The sequence below is a fragment of the Panthera onca genome, chromosome C2 (assembly GCF_046562875.1).
Source record: "Panthera onca isolate mPanOnc1 chromosome C2, mPanOnc1 haplotype 2, whole genome shotgun sequence".
NCBI classification, from domain to species: domain Eukaryota; kingdom Metazoa; phylum Chordata; class Mammalia; order Carnivora; family Felidae; genus Panthera; species Panthera onca.
The window spans coordinates 110,058,690-110,068,975 of record NC_138347.1 but is presented as its reverse complement, the minus strand read 5'-3'; positions in this window follow the sequence as shown (position 1 = coordinate 110,068,975).

Here is a 10,286-nt window from a genome sequence, read left to right as displayed (position 1 = left end):
ATATCTAAATTGAAATGGAAGAAGTAAAATTATGTCTATTCACAGAGAGCATGATTCTATATATAGGACATCCCAAAGAATCAACCAAAAAAATTATTAATGCTAGTAGGCAGGTTCAACAAAGTAGAAGGGCACAAGATAAATGTACAAAACTCCTTTGTGTTTTATGCACCAGGAAAAAAAAACATTCTAAAGAAAATTAAGAAAACAATTTCATATATAATAAGAGAAAATAAAATACCTAAGAATAAATTAAAACCAAGGAGGTGAAAGTCTTATATATTGAAAACTACAAAATATTTCTGAAAGAACTTAAAAAGACCTAATTAAATTGAAAGACATCTCAAGTTCATGGATTGGAAGACAATGTTGTTAATATAACAATACCTTGCCAAATGATATACAGATTCAACGCATTCTTTACCAAAATTCCAATGATCTTTTTAGCAGAAATGGAGAAACTGATCCTCAGATCTATATTAAATTTCAGGGGGTCCAAAATAGCCAAAACGATATTGAAAAATAAAAACAAAGTTAGAGGACTCGTGCTTCCTAATTTCAAAACTTAATTAAAGAGCTATAGTAATCAAAACAGTAATGTACTGGCATAAGGATAGACATGTGGATCAAGGAGTAGAATTGAGAGTCCAGATATAAACCCAAACATCTCTGGTCAATTGATTTTCAACAAAGGTGACAACACCATTCAGTGGGGAAGGAATAGTTTCTTCAACAAATGGTGCTGGATAGACAACTGAATAGCCACATAGAAAAGAATGAGGGTGGACTCCCACTTCACTCCATATATAAATGTTACAACCTAATATAAGAGCTATAACTATAAAACTATTATGATAAAATGTAGGAATAAATTCTCATGACCTCAGATTTGGTAATAGATTTTTTGGTATCAAAAGTATGGACAACAAAAGAAAATATACAAATGGAACTTCATAAATTTTAAAAGCTTTTGTTCCTCAAATAACACTATCAAGAAAATTTTAAGATAATCTGCATTGCAAATCATATCTCTGATAAGGGTTTAGTATCCAGAATATATAAAGAACTCCTGTAATTCACCAGCAAAAAGATAGCCCATTTAACAAATGAACACTGGTTTTGACATTTCTCCAAAGATATACAAATGTCTGACAAGTACATGAATTTGTTTAATTTCATTGGTTATTAAGGAAATCAAAACCACAATAATTTTTTAAACCATAATAATTTTTTAAAAATCAGACAATAACAAGTGTTAATGAGGTTATAGAGAAATAGGAGCTCTTGAATACTACTGATGAGGATGTAAAATAGTGCAGCCACTGTGAAAAACAGTTTGGTGGTTCCTGAAATGTTAAATGTTACCATATGACACAGCAATTCCACTCTTAGGCATGTACCCGAGAGAAATGACAATGTATGTCCACACAGAAACTGATACATAAACGTTTATGGCAGCATTATTCACAAAAGCCAAAAGGTAGAAACAATTCATATGTCTACCCATAGATGAATGGATAAACAATGCTGTATATGCATGTAATGGAATATTATTCCAATGTAAAAAATAATGAAGAACTGATACATACTACAGCTTGGATGAACCTCAAAAACATTATGTTAAGTGAAAGAAAGCAGACACAAAAGGGCACATATTGTGTGATTTGTTTTATATCTCTTATATCCAGAAGAGACAAATTCATAGAGACAGAAAGGAGATTAGTGGTTGCCAGGGGATGGGGGAGTAGGAGGAATAGGAAATGATCACTTACAGTATGAGATATTCTTCAGGGGTGTATTAGTCAGAGCTCTGCAGAGAAACAGAAGGACTAATGTGTGTATACAAACAGAAAGATATTTATTTTAAGAAACTAACTCAGCTGATTACAGAGGCTGGCAAGTACAAAATCTGCAAGGTGGGTCAGCAGGCTGAAAACTCAGGGATGTATCAGTGTTGTAATTTAAGTGTGAAGGGTGTCTGCTGCCAGAATTCCCTCTTGCTCAGGGAGGTCAATCTTTTGTTCTGTTCAGGACAACAACTGATTGGATGTGGGCTGTCCCACATAATGGAAAGCAATCTCCCTTACTCAAAGTACTGATTTAAATGTTAATCTTACCCCAAAATACTTTTATAGAAACATACAGAATAATATATGACCAAATATCTGGGAATCATGGCCCACCCAAGCTGACGCATAAAATTAACCATCACATGGAGTAATGAATAAGTTTTGAAACTACAGAGAGGTAGTAGCTGTACAACATTGTGAATGCACTAAATACCACTGAACTGCACGCATTAAAATGGTTACTTGCATGTTGTATGCGTTTCACCTCCCTTTCAAAACAAAACAAAATGATAAAAGAGCACATTACGTTGTGTTTCCCTAATGACTAATGTTATTTATCATCCATGTATCCTCTTCATGGTTTTCCTTTCCATTTCTAAGTGGAGTTTTAGGAGTTCATTATACATTCTCAGTACAAGGCCTTTGTTAGATATATGGCTTGCAAATATTTTCTTCAGCCTGCAGCTTGTTTTTTCATTCTCTTCACATAGCCTTTCACAGAGCAAAAGTTTTTCATTTTGATGAGGTGCGAACTATCAATTTTTCCTTTTATGTATTGTGTTTTTGGTATCATGAAGCAGTTTTTCATGTTAAGTGTATAAATTCTTTACAATTTTCTGGAAAATTGAAAAATCCATGTGAGAGATCCAGGGGAAGATGGCGGCATAGGAGGACACTGGGCTCACCTCATCCTGCTGACCACTTAGATTCCACCCACACCTGCCTAAATAACCCAGAAAACTGCCAGAAGACTAGCAGAACAGACTCTCAGGAGCCAAGTGTAGACAAGAGGCCCATGGAAGAGGGTAGGAAGGGTGGAGAGGTGGTGCGCGCTACACAGACTGGAGGGAGGGAGCCGGGGCAGTGGAGGGGCACCCCACCCGGCAAGGCAGAGCCCCCAAGTCTGGCTTGCAAAAGCGGAGGGGCCAGATTCCGTGAGTTCTGACAGCCAGCGGGACTTAACACCTGGAATGTTATAAGTCAACAGCTCTGCTCCGAGAGCGGAGGGTGAGAGGACACCGGAGGGAGTGGTATTGAGCCCAGGAAGACAGAGCTCAACTCGTCAGGGAACAAAGGCACTGGCAAGCGCCATCTCCCTCTTCCATCCCCCAGCCAAAGTCCCAAAGGGAACCAGTTCCCGTCACCGAACTTGCTTGCACCGTGCAAACACCCAACGCTGTGCTTCTGTGGATCCATCCCTCACCTGGTGCTGCAGGGCCCCTCCCATAGGGGACCACGGATGGCAAAGCAAGCTAATCCTGCCCCTCCCACCCCTGTGTACCTTGCAGATCCACCCTAGCTAATATGCCAGATCCTATCGAAGCAGTACCAGAAGACTGGCAGTGTGCAAGTAGCCCAGACAGGGGCCACACCACTCCACAGTGAGTCCTGCCCCTGGGAGAGGGGAAGATAAGTACACACCAGTCTGACTGTGGCCCCAGTGGTGGGCTGGGGGCAGACATCAGGTCTGACTGCGGCCCTGCCCACCAACACAGGTTACTCCAGACAGCACAGGGGAATTGCCCTGCAGTTCTGAGCCACCCCAGGGACTACCCAAAATGAAGAAACGGAAGAATTCTCCTCAAAAGAAATTCCAGGAAGTAGCGACAGCTAACAAAATGATCAAAAACGAGTTAAGCAATATAACAGAACAAGAATTTAGAATAATAGTCATAAAATTAATCTCTGGGCTTGAAAAAAGTATAGAGGACAGCAGAGAATGTATTGCTACAGAGATCAAGGGACTAAGAAATAGTCATGAAGAGCTAAAAATTGCTATAAATGAGGTGCAAAATAAAATGGAGGCGACCACAGCTCGGATTGAAGAGGCAGAGGAGAGAATAGGTGAATTAGAAGATAAAATTATGGAAAAAGAGGAAACTGAGAAAAAGAGACATAAAAAAATCCAGGAGTATGAGGGGAGAATTAGAGAAGTAAGTGATGCAATCACAAGGAACAATATCGGTATAATAGGAATTCCAGAAGAGGAAGAGAGAGAGAAAGGGGCTGAAGGTGTACTTGAACAAATCATAGTTGAGAACTTCCCTGATCTGGGGAAGGAAAAAGGCATTGAAATCCAAGAGGCACAGAGAACTCCCTTCAGACGTGACTTGAATCGATCTTCTGCATGACATATCATAGTGAAACTGGCAAAATACAAGGATAAAGAGAAAATTCTGAAAGCACCTAGGGATAAACATGCTGTAACTTATAAAGGGAGACCCATAAGACTAGTGGCAGACCTACCTACTGAAACTTGACAGGCCAGAAAGGAATGGTAGGAAATCTCCAATGTGATGAACAGAAAAAATATGCAGCCAAGAATCCTTTATCCAGCAAGTCTGTCATTCAGAATAGAAGGAGAGATAAAGGTCTTCCCAAACAAACAAAAACTGAAGGAATTCATCACCACTAAACCAGCCCTACAAGAGATCCTGAGGGGGGATTCTGTGAGTGTAATGTTGCAAGGACCACAAAGTACCAGAGACATCACTACAAGTATGAAACCTACAGACATCACAATGACTCTAAATCCATATCTTTCTATAATAACACTGAATGTAAATGGACTAAATGCTCCAACCAAAAGACATAGGATATCAGAATGGATAAAAAAACAAGACCCATCTATTTGCTGTCTACAAGAGACTCATTTTAGACCTGACGACAACTTCAGATTGAAAGTGAGGGGATGGAGAACTATCTATCATGTTTCTGGAAGTCAAAAGAAAGGTGGAGTAGCCATACTTATATAAGACAAACTAGACTTTAAATTAAAACCTGTAACAAGAGATGAAGAAGGGCATTACATAATAATTACAGGGTCTATCCATCAGGAAGAGCTAACAACTATAAATGTCTATGCGCCGAATATGGGAGCCCCCAAATATATAAAACAATTAATCACAAACATAAGCAACCTTATTGATAAGAATGTGATAATTGCAGGGGACTTTAATACTCCACTTACAACAATGGATAGATCATCTAGACACAGGATCAATAAAGAAACAAGGGCCCTGAATGATACATTGGATCAGATGGACTTGACAGATGTATTTAGAACTCTGCATCCCAAAGCAACAGAATATACTTTCTTCTTGAGTGCACATGGAACATTCTCTAAGATAGATCACATACTTGGTCACAAAACAGCCTTTAATAAATATAAAAGAATTGAGACCATACCATGCACACTTTCGGACCACAATGCTATAAAACTTGAATCAACCACAGGAAAAAGTCTGGAAAACCTCCAAAAGCATGGAGGTAAAAGAACACCCTACTAAAGAATGAATGGGTCAACCAGGCAATTAGAGAAGAAATTAAAAAATATACAGAAACAAATGAAAATGAAAATACAACCATCCAAATGCTTTGGGATGCAGTGAAGGCAGTCCTGAGAGGAAAATACATTGCAATCCAGGCCTATTTAAAGAAACAAGAAAAATCCCAAATAAAAATCTAACAGCACACCTAAAGGAAATAGAAGCAGAACAGCAAAGACACCCCAAATCCAGCAGAAGAAGAGAAATAATAAAGATCAGAGCAGAAATAAACACTATAGAATAAAAAAAAACACTGTAGAGCAGATCAATGAAACCAAGAGTTGGTTTTTTGAAAAAATAAACAAAATTGATAAACCTCTAGCCAGGCTTCTCAAAAAGAAAAGGGAAATGACCCAAATAGATAAAATCATGAATGAAAATGGAATTATTACAACCAATCCCGCAGTAATGCATGCAATTATCAGGGAATACTATGAAAAATTATATGCCAACAAACTGGACAACCTGGAAGAAATGGACAAATTCCTAAGCACCCACCCACTTCCAAAACTCAAACAGGAAGAAATAGTAAACTTGAACAGACCCATAACCAGCGAAGAAATTGAATCAGTTATCAAAAATCTCCCAACAAATAAGAGTCAAGGACCAGATGGCTTCCCTGGGGAATTCTACCAGACATTTAAAGCAGAGATAATACCTATCCTTCTCAAGCTATTCCAAAAAATAGAAAGGGAAGGAAAACTTCCAGACTCATTCTATGAAGCCAGCATTACTTTGATTCCTAAACCAGACAGAGACTCAGCAAAAAAAAGAGAACTACAGGTTAATATCCCTGATGAATATGGATGCAAAAATTCTCAATAAGGTAGTAGCAAATCGAATTCAACAGCATATAAAAAGAATTATTCACCATGATCAAGTGGGATTCATTCCTGGGATGCAGGGCTGGTTCAACATTCGCAAATCGATCAACGTGATACATCACATTAACAAAAAAAAAAGAGTAGAACCATATGATCCTGTCAATCGATGCAGAAAAGGCCTTTGACAAAATTCAGCATCCTTTCTTAATAAAAACCCTTGAGAAAGTTGGGATAGAAGGAACATACTTAAACATCATAAAGGCCATTTATGAAAAGCCCACAGCTAATATCATCCTCAATGGGGAAAAACTGAGAACTTTCCTCCTGAGATCAGGAACATGACAGGGATGTCCACTCTCACCGCTGTTGTTTAACATAGTGTTGGAAGTGCTAGCATCAGCAATCAGACAACAAAAGGAAATCAAAGGCATCAAAACTGGCAAAGATGAAGTCAAGCTTTCGCTTTTTGCAGATGACATGATATTATACATGGAAAATCCGATAGACTCCACCAGAAGTCTGCTAGAACTGATACATGAATTCAGCAAAGTTGCAGGATACAAAATCAATGTGCAGAAATCAGTTGCATTCTTATACACTAACAATGAAGCAACAGAAAGACAAATAAACTGATCCCATTCACAATTGCACCAAAAATCATAAAATACCTAGGAATAAACCTAACCAAAGATGTAAAAGATCTGTATGCTGAAAACTATAGAAAGCTTATGAAGGAAATTGAAGATATAAAGAGATGGAAAAACATTCCGTGCTCATGGATTGGAAGAATAAATATTGTTAAAATGTCAATACTACCCAAAGCTATCTGCACATTCAATGCAATCCCAATCAAAATTGCACCAGCATTCTTCTCGAAGCTAGAACAAGCAATCCTAACATTTGTATAGAAACACAAAAGACCCTGAATAGCCAAAGTAATTTTGAAGAAGAAGACCAAAGCAGGAGGCATCACAATCCCAGACTTTAGCCTATACTACAAAGCTGTAATCATCAAGACAGCATGGTATTGGCACAAACACAGACACATAGACCAATGAATAGAATAGAAACCCCAGAATTAGACCCACAAAAGTATGGCCAACTGATCTTTGACAAAACAGGAAAGAATATCCAAAGGAAAACAGACAGTCTACTTAACAAATGGTGCTGGGAGAACTGGACAGCAACATGCAGAAGAATGAAACTAGACCACTTTTTACACCATTCACAAAAACAAACTCAAAATGGATAAAGGACCTGACTGTGGGACAGGAAACCATCAAAACCCTAGAGGAGAAAGCAGGAAAAAACCTCTCTGACCTCAGCCGCAGCAATTTCTTACTTGACACATCCCCAAAGGCAAGGGAATTAAAAGCAAAAATGAAGTATTGGGACCTCATGAAGATAAAAAGCTTCTGCACTGAAAAGGAAACAATCAAGAAAACTAAAAGACAACCAATGGAATGGGAAAAGATATTTGCAAATGACATATCAGACAAAGGGCTAGTATCCAAAATCTATAAAGAACTGACCAAACTCCACACCCGAAAAACAATCCAGTGAAGAAATGGGCAGAAAACATGAATAGACACTTCTCTAAAGAAGACATCCAGATGGCCAGCAGACACATGAAAAGATGCTCAACGTCAATCCTTATCAGGGAAATACAAATCAAAACCACACTGAGATACCACCTCATGCCAGTCAGAGTGGCTAAAATGAACAAATCAGGAGACTATAGATGCTGGCGAGGATGTGGAGAAACGGGAACCCTCTTGCACTGTTGGTGGGAATGCAAACTTGTGCAGCTGCTCTGGAAAACAGTGTGGAAATTCCTCAAAAAATTAAAAATAGATCTCCCCTATGACCCAGCAATAGCACTGCTAGGAATTTACCCAAGGGATACAGGAGTGCTGATGCATAGGGGCACTTGTACCCCAATGTTTATAGCAGCACTTTCAGCTATAGCCAAATTATGGAAAAACCCTAAATGTCCATCAACTAATGAATGGATAAAGAAATTGTGGTTTATATACACAATGGAATACTACATGGCAATGAGAAAGAATGAAATATGGCTTTTTGTAGCAATGTGGATGGAACTAGAGAGTGTTATGGAGAGTGAAATAAGTCATATAGAGAAAGACAGATACCATATGTTTTCACTCTTATGTGGATCCTGAGAAACTTAACAGAAGACCATGGGGGAGGGGAAAGAAAAAAAAAGGTTAGAGAGGGAGGGAGCCAAAACATAAGAGGGAGCCAAACTGAGAACAAACTGAGGGTAGATGGGGGCTGGGAGGGAGGGAAGTGTGGGTGAGGGGTATTGAAGAGGGCACCTATTGGGATGAGCACTGGGTGTTGTATGGAAACCAATTTGACAATAAATTTCATATTAAAAAAAATCCATGTGAGACACAGGTAAACACTAAAGAATAGCAAATTAATCAGAACACTCTATACCCTTACTATCTTGAACAGGCAGGAGCATATTGAAGCAGTATTTTAAATTACAGAAGTTTACTATGTGTTGCACTCATTCCTAACTGCATGTTTCAGGAGCACAAAGCAAGAAGAATTTAGGTGTTTTTAAATAATGTCTATGAAAGTATTTTGCCAATTCACTGGCAAAAAATGACAAAAGACTATCTTGCAGGAGTAAAAAATTTATTTTCTAATGATTATAATAAACTTTAGGTTGAAAATGTAATTAGGGTAACTGATAAGATATAGGACTCTTCAACTAGATTTAAGACATTGCATGGGGCATACTTATACTAAAAGGTTATTTATCGTTATCTGGAATTCAAGCTCAACTGTGTGTTCTGTATTTTTATTTGCTCAATTTGGCAACCTTAAATGTAGTACAAGTGCTTTCATAAAGGAGGTGCTAATGGGCTATTTAATGAAGCTCTCGCCACAAAATAGACATGTTGAACAAATATCTGTTCTATGAATTTAACTTTTCTTCTTGTTACATTTTCTGTTAACTTAAACACCATCTAAAAGGGATTTCCATTACAATCAAAGACTAATAAAACTGGAATGAGCCATAGAGATCACCTAGTTCAGTCCTCTAGATTTACAGATGAGAAAACTGAGGACTATAAGTGCCACTGTAATTCTAGAGACAGAAGTGAGGATCAGTGCTCCTTCCTAACCCCCACCATAGTTTCACAATTCCCCAGTCTCAGAATATATGAAAACTACAAGCATTTTACAGCCCAAGCCACTTAGGAACCTAATAATTTGGGGCCAAAGGAAATGTTCCAGGATTTGACAGAACTCATTATGTCTTTACAAGACATTTACATTAAAATATTAAGTAGAAAAAATGAAATATAAATACTAGCCTATATGAAGTTAATATTTGCTTTAATTTAGAACAGTTGAAGAAATTATTATGGGATTCCAAATGTGAGAGCAGAAAACTAAAGCCCCTCTAGGTAGTTTTCACTTATTACTATCACTAAGTAAGAGCTTAAGTCACCAGAAATAAGGATTCAAAGAGGAAAAAATAGTGACCTCTGTTGAACACCAAACCTATATATTAAGCTGTATAGTGGAAGTTGTCATTTGGTAATATCCTAGGTCCTCAAGCTCCACATCCTGTTTCTAGCCCCTCTTTTCTTCCTTCTTGTCATGATAAACTTCTTTCAATACCTTGAACAAGTTATGGTTTTTCTATTTTCCTTTGTTTGGAAAATAATCCAGACATCCTTCAACACATACTGTTCATTCTCCTACTTATCCTGTATGTCTCAGCTTAACTGGAGACTGATTTCCCTAGACTAGGTTAGGTGATCCACTGTGTTTTCATAGCATCCTATAGCATCTTCATATTTTATTGGCATTGTTTGTTGAATGTAAGCTAGGCAAGAGCAAGAACTCCACAAGTCAGTCTCTAGTGCTTAATGTGTTATCTAGTGCATAGATATATATAGGTACTCAGTATATATTTGATCAACTGAAAAAATAGTAAATTGGTAACACAAATGCAGTAAAGCATATCTTCAAAAATACCTAATGACGTGGGAAAATGGTCAGATATATAAGGAAAATAT